The sequence below is a fragment of the Furipterus horrens genome, unplaced genomic scaffold, assembly GCF_987537825.1.
Source record: "Furipterus horrens unplaced genomic scaffold, mFurHor1.1.pri manual_scaffold_3, whole genome shotgun sequence".
Classification (NCBI taxonomy): Eukaryota; Metazoa; Chordata; class Mammalia; order Chiroptera; family Furipteridae; genus Furipterus; species Furipterus horrens.
In genome coordinates this window covers 118,041,440-118,056,254 of record NW_028327173.1, presented here as the reverse complement: position 1 = coordinate 118,056,254, position 14,815 = coordinate 118,041,440, and the positions used below count along the sequence as shown (strand labels likewise).

General features: G+C 38.9%; 1 pseudogene; it reads right to left on the bottom strand.

Moving 5' to 3' along the window:
* Positions 1-2,945: 2,945 nt before the first annotated feature.
* LOC150015820 (obg-like ATPase 1 pseudogene) overlaps positions 2,946-14,815 on the bottom strand; it is a 193,849-nt pseudogene continuing 181,979 nt past the window's right edge.

The following is a 14,815-nucleotide window of genomic DNA, read 5'->3' as shown; positions in this document are numbered from 1 at the left end:
TGATGGCCACAGTCTGGAGAGTTTGGGCCAGTGCAGGAGATGTGACAGACTCTGTAAGCAGTCCTATGGGGACCTAGTGCAGATCTTGCAGTAGCTGGGTATGCACCAGACCATGTTTAATACGAACACTCACAGCATGGACAATGAGATGTTCACCATGGGGATGAGGGACACTATATTGCAGCATGCCCCAGAAGCTTCTTTTGGGTCTCTTATAGCAATTCGGTGCCCATATGTTGGGTGCCGCATTAATGATACCACTACAATGGTAGCAAGCCTGGGAGAGGCGGAGAGCTGGTGCACCCAAAAGTGGGTTTGGGCTGAGTTACGGGCCCCTCTCTTTGAGTGAAAGACAAGCCCATCCAGGTGACCTGCACACAGGTGTGGGCAGATCTATAAACTGGAGTTGACAGCAACAAGATTGACATGAAGCCTAATGCTTACCTCTTGGAACTGTGGAAGCAGTTGCGGGCTGATCAGCATTTCCAGAGACTCCAGAAGAACAAGAAAGGGAATCAGTCCGAGGCTATCTCCAGCAAGGTTTGTGTCATACACCTAGAGGACCACTTGGCAGTGCCAGCCACCTCTCAAGAGGAGAGCCATATCCTTTGGAAATTCAAATAGGGGGGAGGCCAAGAGCCTAGTCCAGAGGGGACGGATGGGTACCAGAGGTCATATGTGGAGGTGGCGATCCACTGGTCCTTCGCAAATGTCCAGAGGGTTCTAGCCCTAGTAGATATGGGAGTGGAATGCACACTACTGTATGGGAACCCTGAGAAGTTCCCAGGGCCTGAGGCCCATATAGATGATTATAGCATGTGCAGCTTGAAAGTGAAGGCTGTGCAACTTCTACTAGGCATTGGGTGCCTGCCCCCACTTGAGTATACTGTTTATATGTCTCCCATTCCTGAGTACATTCTGGGTATAGATGTACTACAGGTAAAGTGGATCAAACCACTACAGGGGAGTTCCATTTGCATGTGTGGGTAGTAAAAACAGTAGTAAATGGGCATGCTGAGCATCCCGCAGTGGAGCTGCCAGCCCGCAGGCAGGTGACAGCAATCAAGCAGTACTGATTGCCCGGAGGTCATGAGGAAATCACAGTGACTATAGGGGAGCTGGAGAAGGTGGGAATCATAAAAGCAGCCACAGCCCCTTGCACAGCCAGAGCACAAGCCAGATGGCACATGGAGAATGACTGTGGATTATCGGGAACTGAATAAGGTTATTCCTCTGATACATGCAGTGGTCCCCTGAGTGATATACCTGATGGACCAGTTAACTAATGAGTTGGGAGCCTATTATTTTGTAGCTGACTCCATTGATATTGCTCCAGGGAGCCAAGATCGGTTTGCCTTTACCTGGGAAGGCTGGCAATGGACTTTTAGGGTGCCTCTGCAAGGGTATTTGCATAGCCCAACCATTTGTCATGGGCTTGTGACCGAGGGCCTGGCTAAATGGTCGTGGCCTGCTGAAGTGCGCCTCTTCCACTATATTGATGACATTCTGTTAACCAGTGATTCTCTTGAAGAACTAGAGAAAGTGGTACCACAAGTGCTATCACATCTGAAGAAATGTGGCTGGACAATCAATGAGGTCAAGCTACAAGAGCCTGAATTATCTGTCAAATTCTTGGGGGTTGTTTGTTCAGGTAAGACAAAAGTTGTACCTGATGCAGTAATAGATAAAATTCAGGCATACCCTGCCCCCACCACAGTGAAGCAACTCCAAGCATTTCTAGGTTTGCTTGTGTACTGGAGGGTGTGTGTACCGCATCTAGCTCAGGCAGTTCATCCCCTCTATGCACTAGTAAGGAAAGGGGCAAAGTAAAACTGGACCCCAAGTGCAGAATAAACATTCCAAGGGGCAAAATGCATCATTAAGTGCACTCAAACTCTGCATATGGTAGATCCTCATAAGCCCTGTGAACTGGATGTGCATGTGACACAGAAGGGCTTTGGATCGGGACTCTTGAAGCATTCTGAATGGCTGCAGCAACCCTTAGGGTTTTGGTCTCAATTGTGGAAAGGAGCTGAAGTCTGGTACTCAACTGAGAAGCAACTGGCAGCAGTGTATGCTGCTATGATAACCACTGAGGCTATAACAGGAACTGCTCCTATAACAGAGAAAACCACCTATCCTATCGCGGGATGGGTTCAAGATTGGATGAATAAGCCACAAAGTGGGATAGCTCAGACTCCCACACTTGCTAACTGGGGGGCTTATCTGCAGCAGAGGAGCACTCTCTCCACTATCCCTTTGCAGGTTGAGTTGCAGGAGGTATTAAGCCCTGTTACCTATGTAGCCAAAAGGGCAACTACTTCTGTCACAGTGGAAGAAATAGAACCCAGTCCTTTCCGTGAAGGAAAGTCACCCATCCCTGTAGATGCTTGGTACATGGAAGGGTCTAGCAGAGGTCAGCCTGCTGTGTGGACTGCTGTGGCAATCCAGCCAGAGATGGACACTACCTGGTTTGATATTGGAGTCAGGCAGAGTAGCCAATGGGCAGAACTGAGAGCCGTGTGGCTTGTGGTAGCTAATAAGGCATCACCTTTGAATCTTTGTACAGGTAGTTGGGTGGTGTACCAAAGCCTGACTGTGGATCTCCACATGGCATGCTAACAAATGGATGTTATGTATAGACCTTTGTGGGGACAGGCCTTGTGACAGGACCTATGGGAACTAGGTCACTAGAAACATGTCACTGTGTACCATGTAACTGGGCATGTACCCCTAGCTTCCCCTGGAAATGATGAGGCCGACACCCTAGCCAAATTCCGATGGGTAGAAACAGTGCCTAACAGCCCATCAGGGACGGAAGTTGCCCAATGTTTGCATCAATGTCTTTTGCACACTGGGAAAAAGACTACGTGGTCAACTGTGAAATCATGCGGATTTCCTGGTACCTTACCAGAGGTGCAGGAAGCTTGAAGGACTTGTGTTGTCTATTCCCAAGAGCATCCCTGGAGGGCTTCGGGAACTTCTGGACAGGTGGTATGAGGACGAGTACCACTAACGTGGTGGCAGATTGATGTGGTTGGATCCTTGCCCAGCTTGGAAGGGTGTAAGTATGCAATCACATGTGTGGACATGGCCACTGAACAGCTGGCTGCATACCCAGCACACCACCCAGACCAGAAAACAGTACTTACTGTACTTGAACATTTGTGTACTGCTTATGGGCAGCCCCTGATTATTGAAAGTAATCAAGGAATGCATTTCACTGGGAACCAGGTGCAACAGTGAGCGTGTGAAATGCAGATAGGCTAGAAATTTCATGTGCCTATCATTCCCAGGCTGTGGGGATTATGGCTTGCTGAAGCAAGGCCTATAGGTCACAGCTGCCACTCCCACTTTGAGGGACTGGACAAAACACCTGTGGACTATTCTCTGGACTCTGAATGAGAAGAACTGGAGGGGAGGGCCAGCTCCGGTGGAAGCTACTCCTACACAGTTATAGGTGCAGACAAAGGATGCCCTTCTGAAGTCAGGTGTAGGAAGACAAGGAAACATCTTGCTGCATGCACTGAAGGCCCCGGAGCAAGGACAGATGGCTACTTGCAGATAATGCTGTGGGTAATTAGACAATGGCCTCCAGTGTTATGAGTAACTTATCTGGGGTCAGCTGGCCATGAGACACTCCTCCATGGTTCCTTTGTAATTTCTCTGTGGCCTAGTATGAGTTCCCCCCTCCTACTGCAAGTAGATGCAGAGCCCCCCCGTTGAAGTGCAGAAGGTGTGTGGTATGCATGCCTGGGAGGCCCCCTCTGCCTGCGACTGTGTTGTCAACAGATTAGAAAATTGCATGTATATTGCTGAAGGGAGGAACTTGCCAATGTTGGTTTCAGTACCTGCTTTGCCTTTTCATTCCTAGGGTGGAAACTAACACCTAGTAGAATAGGTGCATACTTATGTTGTAGCCTTTATTGCTGTTGTGGTTATTGGGTACAGGACTTAGCCCTCCTCACCAAAGGAACCTCAAGGAAGATGGATCTCATGTAGATTGTAAGGTGAGGAAGCCTGAAGGGGTGGAGCATGAGGACAATAGAGTCTGTCAGGCTCTCTCACCCCAGATGTTCAGGCGTGGGCTACTTAGAGATAATAATTAGATTCACATGTGCAGTGCACTTGCAGTTATATAAGCATTGATGTTATATTTTGGATAGTCGCTGGCTTTGTCTATGCACAGTATGTAAGGGGTGAAACCCCCTCTGGAGTAAACTGGCAGTGAGCAGCAGGAATGCATAGTAAACAGCGGGAGTGTGCCTGGCAGCTTCCTGGTGGTTCAGCACACACCCGTGGGAGAGGGCAATTGTGAATGCTGTAATATCTGCAATAAAGGCATGTCAGATATCCCAACTTTACCTCACATATTTTTCTGGTTGCCGGACAAGAAAAATCTGTATTGGTTCCATGACATAAGGATAACTGTGATTGTAGTTGTAACATTAATAAAGACCTCAGCAATACCTCTGAATCATGGATTGGGGATGATTTTTCAATTGTGAAACTCGATGGGCCACGTAAGATAACAAGTGAGCTTCCAAGAGGATTCTCATGGTTGATTTTCTTTACAAGATTTTATTTTTCAATACAGTTTTAGGTTCACATAAAGGGCAAGATTTCTTATATACTCTCTACCCCAACACATGTATAACCTTCCTCATTGTCAGTATTCCCCACCAGAGTTGTACATTTTCTTTTATCATTGATAAAGCTATATCGGCACATCATTTTTGCCCTAAGACTATAGTTTGCACTGTTCCTTTAACTTGAAAGACAGTTTTGCTGTTTGTAAATTCTTGTTTTGTAATTTGTTTTTGTATTTTTTCCTTCATCTCTTTAAAGATGCCCACCTTTGTTTTCTTGTTTGTAGTTTCTCAAAAGAAATTCACTATAATTCCAATATTTATTCCTCTGTATATAATGTGTCTTTTAACTCTGGTTTCTTTTACAATTTTCTCCTTAACAGTTTCTTAGAATTTTTGTGTTTAATTGGTTTTGTTTGTTAGAGTTTGTTTTTTCTGTGTTTAATTTTTGTATAAATAAAGGGTTTATCATACATGTGGTTCTCTGAGTTTCCTGAATGTGTATTTTGATATCTTCCACTATTTTTGAAAATGTCTTAGTCATTATTTCTTACAATCTGACACTCTTATTCTTACTCTGGAGTTCCAATTATACATGTACCAAACAATTTGCCATTATCCTACGACTCTGTCAAAAGTTTAGAAATGGCCAAAGTAAAACCAATGAACCATCAAAATATAAATTAATAAAATTTTATTGTACACACCTCAAAAAGACAGCTTATAAACCAGGAACATTCATACCAAAACATGAGATGACGGTCAGAGGTAATTTTTACAAAGAAACTTATATAATGACAAAGCAGCAACTGTTTTTCACAGTGATGGGTCATAATATTAGAATTCATAAATGATACCTCATATCAATTTTGGGAAACAGTTTACATTTTGCTTTTGATTTCTAGAAGCATAAATAAGAAAAGATTCAGGTCAAGTTAGCCTCACATGAGCTACATTAAGCTTTGCTTGTATTACTAAACTGGTTTTGGCTGCTCAGTTTCCAATGTTGGTCTTTTATTTATTTATTTATTTTTACAACTCTTAGGACCTTATCCTTTTTGTCCAGTCTTTAACTACTTTGCAGTGTTGTTTTGGTAATTTATTTTGACATATATCAAGTTCACACATTCTTTCCTCAGATGTGTTGAATTTACTGATAATTTCATGTAAGATATTTTCCAACTTTGTTATTTGTTTTTATTTATAACATTTCCATATATCTACTGAAACCCCTAATTGATCATACATATTGTCTACTTTACAAAATAAAGCAATTTATCAAAGTTATTTTTTATTCCCTGATAGTTGCAGTATCTGGGTCACCTCCAATTCTAGTGCTTTTGATTATTTTGTCCCTTTGCAGTGTGTGTGTGTGTGTGTATTTTCATGACACAGAAAGATCTGATTAAGAGCACTGGGGACAAGTAGGAGAGGCTGTAGGAGTACTTTGCCAATGTGGTGGAAAGTAGTCTAGGACAGGATTGGCTAAGAAGCTGAATGCCCTGAGCTGGCTGGCTCTCTCTCAGGCTCTGACTTTGGCTCCGGTTCTCAGGCTCTTCTGCCTCAAGGATGCCTGGATGATCCTGCTGGAGCTGCCTGCATTTCCCAATGAATGATATTTTGATTGGGAAGGAACTCCAGGCACAGCTTAGGATCAGGCTGGTCTGGCAGAGGATGACAGGGTTAATTCTTCTTTGGGTGTTCCAGAGGGACTCAGTTCTGAGGCAGAAGCCTCCCATTCTTCTTGAATTGTGTAGAACCCATGTGTAAGAGTTTAGCCTTAATTGATAGGCTTAAGTAATTAAAGCTGTGACTTGATAGGCTTAAATCAGTGGTTCTCAGCCTGTGGGTCACAACCCCTTTGGGGGTCGAATGACCCTTTCACAAGGGTTGCCTAAGACCATTGGAAATCACATATATAATTACATATTGTTTTTGTGATTAATCACTATGCTTTATGTTTAATTTGTAATAATGAAGATACATCCTGCATATCAGATATTTACATTACAATTCATAACAGTAGCAAAATTATAGTTATGAAGCAGCAACAAAAATAATTTTATGGTTGGGGGTCACCACAACATGAGGAACTGTATTAAAGGGTCACGGCATTAGGAAGGTTGAGAACCACTGGCTTAAGTGACTGCTTTTGAATAAAGTCTCCTTTCCTTTATCACAAAACTTTTACCTCTGTAATTTGCCTCTGTAATTTTGCCTACAGGGTGGAGGCAGGCAGCAGGACCCCAACTTGCTGTGTTTCATAACATTTATGCACTCTGTCTTGTCTTTATTGTTTGGTTTTGCAAAACAGTGTAAAAAAGTAAAGACTGTGTTACATAATATTTACACACCTCTTCTTTCCTAAAACTTTAAAGTGTGTGTGAGGGGGTTAAGAGGTATAAGGTATGAGATATATATGATTTGGGTGTTGTGCTTAGGTTCTTTTCTCTGCACTTACCTTTAATTTCATATTTCTCTAACGTTACCTTTTCCTTAGTGTGGGGGCTGGGTTGTTGGAGGAATTTTTTCAATGTTCCTGTTCTACTCTCAGCTTTAGACTTTTTTTAGGTGCCTGAATCTCACAGAAGTTCTTTCTCTACCCTCCTGTTTCTCCTCCAGTGGTACAATGCTTTACTTGTTACTCACTGCTACCAATTAAATGTGTGATCCCCAAATTCATATGTTGAAGTCCTAACTCTCAGTACCTCAGAATGTGACTATGTTTGGAGAGATGAACTTTAAAGTCATGATTAAATTAAAATGAGGTACCTAATTAAGGAGGGCCCAAGGCAATCTTACTGGTGACCTTATAAAAAGAAATTTGTTACTTATAAAGAGATAGCGGGAACATGTACATAGAAAAAAACCAAAACATTGAGTACACAGCAAGAAGGAATCTATCTGGAAGCTACTCACACTTTGATCTTGATCTTGGACTTCTGCTCCCCAAAACTCTGGCAGATGAAATTTTGTTAGTTAAGCCACCCAGTCTGTGTTCTTTTGTTATGGCAGCCCTAGCAAACTCATATAATCAAGGTTCTCTATTTCAGGTGGGAAAACAGGGATGCCTTGCCTCTTGCACTGATGTAAGCATTGCCTGTATTCCTGAAACTCTGGTGTTGGGCTTTTTGGGTTTTCTTGCTCCTTCCCCAGCAATAGATGTCCAATTCCCTGGGCCCAGTTAATTTTTCTGGCTTTTCCCAGATGTAGTGTTTTTGCTTGTTTAATTTGTTTATTTTCCCTGTTCTTTCCTCCCATTGCAATGGGTTTTCAGATGTGTTATTGGGATTACAATGTTTGCTGCCCTTTTATCAAGGAATTAAGTATTTTTTTTCCTTAGGACATCTCCTTTTTAAAAGTTCAAGAGGCTATGGTATAAAGGAGCGTAAATAAAACAGTATATACAATCCAGTGTGGTAAGCTGCCTTCTAGAAAAATGCAAAGCAGAGTAGGAAAACAGAGCCATGTGAAAATATTATACCTGGGAGGATTAGGGAAGGTTTCATCAGAGTAGTAACAGGGGAACTAAGATTTACATCAACCATTTAACTTCTCTGAGCTAGTTACTAGACTATTAAATAAACTGATGTGTTTAACATTTAATTAAGTCCCACAATAGAAGGCCCTTCTCTGTATTGGTGAGATGGTGAATATTTATATCTGCTTCATAGAAAACAAATATAATATAGCTGGTTCTATTAAGTCCCCGAAATGAAATTTAAAGCAGAAATTGTCAGATGCAACAGTTGTTTGCACTGAATGAAATCCAAGTGAAATTTAGCATCCATGCTAAGCAAAACTGGTTAATGTGCAATAAATCTGCATTGTAATAATTCCTCTATACATACATTCCTCCTGGGGCAATCATCCTAAATTAATCCCTTTCTTATCTGAATTACACTTAAGATAATATTTTTCTTAAAACTATTTCTTCAAATAATTTTGTTGTTGCCCTCCTAAATAATTAACTCCCACTAATATGTATTAAAGATTGAATCATTTTTGGACTAGGATTTAGAATTCATGAATTTAGGCTTTTTCTGCTTTTAAGTCTAGCAGTTTCTGCAATTTGACATTTATAATAATGTAACTGTTTAGATGCAGTTTAATATCAATGTGCTCTTTATTCAGTTTCACATAACTTAAGCAATATATGGATTCAAAATAATTAATTCTGACTTATACCGAGAGCTACAATTTCTACTTATGGGATTGCAGGCAGGCATCAAGACAAGGGTGGTGGGAAACAACAAAAGGCAAAGGGTGAGGACTACAAGCTGGTCACCTCTATCCCCTGTAACTTCTCTTGACCTCTCATGTTCAGGGCTGTGGAGCACAGCAATCAGTGAGTACAGGTAAGGGTTGGAAATAGTGTTTTTGTTCATTGTTGTGTTTCTGGTTTTCTTCCACTCAGAACACATCACTGCCCTAAACAAAACAGGGTTTCTTTCCTCTGCGGGTTGCCAACCACAAGCTGTCATCTGGTGCGAAATGACAGGAGGGGAAATACTAGCATATGTATTTTGATGTGGGTAATAATGAAATTGAAAAATAAGAAATTGTACTGTCAAGTTAACATATTTAATGATATGGAGAAGATTGTAATGTAAATTGATCTAATTGTAGGCCAAAAAAGGAACAGAGTATACATAGATTAGTATAAACACAATAGATCAGGTCAACAAAAAGTGCAAGGAAGCTAGCAAAAGAGATTTCCCCACTGCTGGTACATGGGACATGACAGCAAAACATCTAGGAATAGTCAATACTTGTAAATGCAAGAAGACATGCATTAGTACTCATCAGGAGCATCTGTCAACAAGACATGGAATGTATTATTTGACAGAGCACTTTGGAAATTTAAGGTAACATTAAAGCTAATCACTTTTATTTTTTTTAATGAAGTCCCCCTTTTCAAAACCCACATCAGGTATTTCTTTTTAATTTAATTTTTTTTCTTTTATTTTTTGATTTTTCAATTACAGTTGTTCCATTTTCCCCCATTGCTTCACCCCCACCCAACCCACCCCTTCTCCCGCAATCATATCCCTCCCTGTTTTGAAAGAAAGGCATCTGAACCAATTTTCTTAATTGATTTTTGTCAATATCCTGGTGTCTATTATAAAATAAAGGATATAAAAGAAAGATTCCACATATAAGTGAGATAATATGTATTTGTCTTTTACTGACTGGCTTTTTTCACTTAGTATAATACTTTCTAGTTCCATCTATGCTGTTGCAGTAGGTAAGATTTCCTTCTTTTATACTGCCACATAATTTTCCATTCTATTAACATACCACAACTTTTTTATCCACTTATCTACTGATGGGCACTGGGGCTGTTTCCAGATCTTAGCTATTACAAATAACACTTCTAGGAACATAGGAGTAGTTGTATTCTTTTGAATTTGTGTTTTGGGATTTTTAGGATGAATTCCAAGAAATGGGATTGCTGGATCAAAAGGCAGTTCCATTTTTAATTATTTGAGGATATTCCATGCTGTTTTCCACAGTGGCTACACCAGTCTGCATTCCCACCAACAGTGCACTAGAGGCATAGATACATGGAACAGACTGACAGCTGGTTGAGGGAATGGGAGAAGTGGAGGATTAGTTTAAAGAAGGTGAAGAAATTAGCCAAAGTTCATATATGCATAACCCATGGACACAGACAACAGTGTGGTGATTACCTGAGATGGGGTGCAGGGGGTTGGGTGGAAGTTGGCAAAGGGAAGAAAAGTAGAAACAACTGTAATAGTGTAAATAATAAAAAAATAAAAAACATTGAAAATAAGTTTTAAAACAAAGAATAACGATTGAATAACAGTATCTAAGACATAATTTAAGCCAATCCCTGTTTTACAATTTATAAAATCTTTGATAAGGCTTATCACATCATATGTTTTACTATATAAGTTATATTTGACATGTTGTTTTACAGGTAAGTACATCTTTACGGTGCCCTGGCTGGTTTGGCTCAGTGGATTGAGCGTCGGCCTGCGAGCTAAGTGTCGCTGGTTCGATCTTCCAGTCAGGGCACATCAGAGAAGGAAAACTCTGACTCCAAAAAACCTCCGCTGCCTTGCGGCATACCTCTTCAGGGGAAAGGCTAAGGGAGTAAACCCCGACAGAAAATCCGGAGCCGGAGTCCCTAAGGCGGTTTGACGTTGTAGTCAACACCGGCAACTCCTGCGGCGCACCTGAAGCCAAGCTGTATTGACTCCATCTTTCCCTTGGACCCTTCAGCTGCGAAGAGAGGGGGGGTCTGCTGCATGGGCAACAGCAGACCCTCCATATCACCCTGCCCAGGCTCTGTAGCTTCAGCTTCACTGGAGAGGACACTCCAGCGTCATCGCAAGATGTCGATTCAACATGGGAGGAGACAGATACCGTGTCACTCCCGAGTCGGACTGCACAACCATTCTCGGCGGTGCAGATAGACTCTTAAGAAGCTACACCATCATCTCTCGAGACGGACGGCTGCCGACGACGATATTTGACTCTATCATGAAAACAAAACAACAAACTTTAGAATGTAAGGGTTTCACAAAACACATTTTAATAAATCCTGAAAATTACACATTTAAGATATATCACAATTTATGTGCTACGTTCTCATGAGGCTTTTAATTCTATTCTTGTAATTTACATTTATGCATTTTAAGATTAATATCAATAAGCATCTCTTGCCATCATGCATCTTTTTTAATTGTTCAGTATGGGCATTATTTGCATAGTACTGTGGCAAATATTTTTGTCATATAGTCTTACCATGCCGAGCAGGCAGAGAGCCCTCTATGTCCTAACACTCTTATGTTTGCTTCAAATGAAAAAAAAAATCATCCTAGAATTTGATTGTAAAAAACATGTTTTATTAGCATCTCTTAACTATACACCAAAACAATAATTTGGACTCCTAGATCTAAATTTGAAAAATAAAGATAATTTTACATTATATGTTGGTTTTTGAAAGAAAAGTCACAGTGTTCATTATGTTTTTTTTCTTTTTGCAACCAGAAATATTGTGTTATTATGTATTGATAAGAAAATGAATCCTCAAAAGCTAAAAGGCCACTAAATGCTACAAGACTACATGTATGTTCGTAATTGCCAAAATTAGAAACTACATACACACATTGAAAGTTAGAAGGGTTATAGTCAATAAAATTTGTACAACAGTGAAAATAAAAATTGGTAATTATGCACAGCAGTATGAATTAATCTAATAGCATAATCTGAATGAATAAAGGCATGCACAAAAGACTGCACTTTATATATTTTTCCGTTTAGGTATTTTTTAAAGCAAAAATAATTTATGCTGTTAAATTTCAAGATAGTGATCATATTTGGGGGAGGAGGAGTGGGTGCATAGAATGGGAAATGAAAGAGGTTTCATGGATGCTAGTAATGTTTTTCTCTGGATCTGACTGGCAGTTACATGGGTGTGTTTAGTATAAAAAAATTCATTAAACTATAATTTATTGTCATGAGACAATTCTCTGTGGGTCCCTTGCATATCTCTGGTGTCTGCGCAGTGGCATTGCCTGCCTTTTACTCCAGACTATATTTTCAGAGATGTTAATAAAGAAATGGCTTTGGAGGAAAGAAAAATAAATCTGTTCAGGATGAAGAGTAGATAGTTTCCTGAGTAGTAGAATAAAGATAATGCTTCTTTCTAGGCAAATGTTTGAGTATGTTTGCAGACCTTTATAAAAAATTGGATTTTTCTAAGTTTAGAGTTCCCTTCCTCTAACACAACCCACTGCATGTGCATGTGTTAAGGGTACCCTGTTGGATGTCCTTGTGGGAACTGAGACCCAAGAAACATCAAAAAAGGTCATATGTCAGTTACTGCTATTGGCTGTGAGCAACGATCTGTTCTTCATTTCTTCCGCAGGAGTCTTATGGCTCCTGCCAGCATCCGTGAATTGTGGCATGCTAACTTGCTAGTTTGTGAGTAAGGGGAAAGCTCAGACCTTTTACATTTGACACAAAAATAGCCACTTAACAGATGTATATGTTAATAGAAACTTCAAAATTACTTGCAATAGCCTTGATTCCTTATAACTTATAAACCACAAAAGAAAGCAAATGTAGAAACTAAGGAATATTTCTTCTAGAAGACCCACACACTTTCAAAATAAACCAAAACACCTGCTAGCATTTATAAAGCAATAATCTAAATTTTGCATCCCAATGCATTAGTTATTTTTCTTGAGAAGAGAGTAATGCAAAAGAGCATGGGTCTGTTAAGTGTCTTTGTTTTTAACTATATGAAATTTTACTTGAATTTCTATTTGAAAAAGTGCCCTACAATATTAATTACTCTGTCACATATTATTTATTCACATTTTAAAAGCTATCTTCAAAATAATAACAATTAAATACTATTTCAAGATTTTAAAAATATAGCTTTATTTTATTTGTTGAATGAGGAGCAGGGATAGATGCAAAATTCAGTATTTGTTGAGTGAAAAATAGCATTGTTTGTGCTGTTGATGGAGGAATCTTTTGGTAGAAGACATGATAGCTGGATAATTAGTCTGATAATACCTTATTGGGTTAAAGTTTAAGTTATTGGAGTAATTGAACTCATATCACATTAAATTATAAGTCTATTGTAAAAGACAGCACAGATAGTAATAGCTCACAGCACGGAATAGGGAAACTAAAGACAGACAGCTTAATTTATTTTTTCCAAAATTACTTAGCAATTTTGTAGAGGAGAAACCTAAACATTGATCTCACCAAAATGCCCTGTCCTTATAGTCATATATTAATCCTAAAAAGGCAAAAACTAATTACCTTTCTGTTTGAGAAACACATTTACGGTAATTTATGGCAAACACTTCTGGGTATGAGAATTTCTTGTCATTTTAATATGTGAATATTGAGTAATTTCCATCTTCTGAACATAGAATAATATGTTATTTTTTTGAAAATGAAAAATTATACTAACAATGCATCATTAAAACTGAAACTCGGGATTTAGAAAATGATACCCAAATCGCTAGAATGATAATACTGTACACATTCAGGGCTTCAGTTCCCATAGTGTGAGACTTTCTCTAAAGCAGTGTCAGTGTCTCAACTCGTTCTAATGATGTTTAGAGCAATAAGAAGCAAAGACACAAAAATGGCCTAATAAAAATAAGTCATCTGTGGATGGTGAAAAGGCATTATTGTATGAAACATTTTGCACAAAACCCTATGGGATTCCTTTCAGCTATACAACTAGGCTGGCTTTCATTACTGGGGCTGCTCTCCTGGGATTCTTGTGTTGCTTTTCAGCTTTGATAGAAGTGAAGGGATGAGGATATTGAGCCTGATTCGTTAATCACACTAGGGACATGGACTTATGAGCTGCTCACCAAGCTTTTCAAAATATATAAAATATGTTTTTGAACTATTAAGCAAGAAAAAGAGGTTTATAGCTTAAAGGGAAAATTGCTACTGTGTGCTGATATTTTTATGGCTCTTTGATCATTGCTCTCACCTCCCTATTCCTCAAATCTGATAACTTTAGTAAATAAGTAGGCATAATTCTTGTTTTATTACCATATTATAGACATAGTGATTTGATTAACTTTTTAATATATTTTATTATAACAAGTTATGCTGTGAATTAACTAAGATCATTATAACATAATTTCTTGAATATTGCTTTTTACTAAATCATATTAATAAAGAATTTCTCTTGTAAGAATGTATTTTTGCATAAAATCACCCAAAATGTTCAATAGAAATAAAAATTTTGATGAACCAACATATGAATAAAAATGGTCAATGTAACTATATAGGAACACTTGGTTGCCTATAGGCTGTATTTCTCAAAATAATAAATTCTTGTGAAAGATGGTAAAAATACTCTTATTGAGCCATTACAAGTAAAGATCAAAAATTCAATTTTATTGCCTATTATCTTTTCCTGAGAATTGCTTAACACTATAAAATTTTTCAAAATTGCTTATTTTCTAGCATTTTTGTTAACTGATAAAGAGTTATAAGATTACCTAATATTTATAGTACTAAAACTTGTTAAAATTATTAGTAAAAATATGTTATCATATATATTAGTGTCATCAGGGCTAACAATGACTAACTTGACAATGCTTATAGTTCCAAGTGGATTCATATAATTATATGATTCATATAATTGAATAGTATTTCATTTAAAATTAAATAAAATTAAATTTAAGATAATGGCTTATTTTAATTTTCTA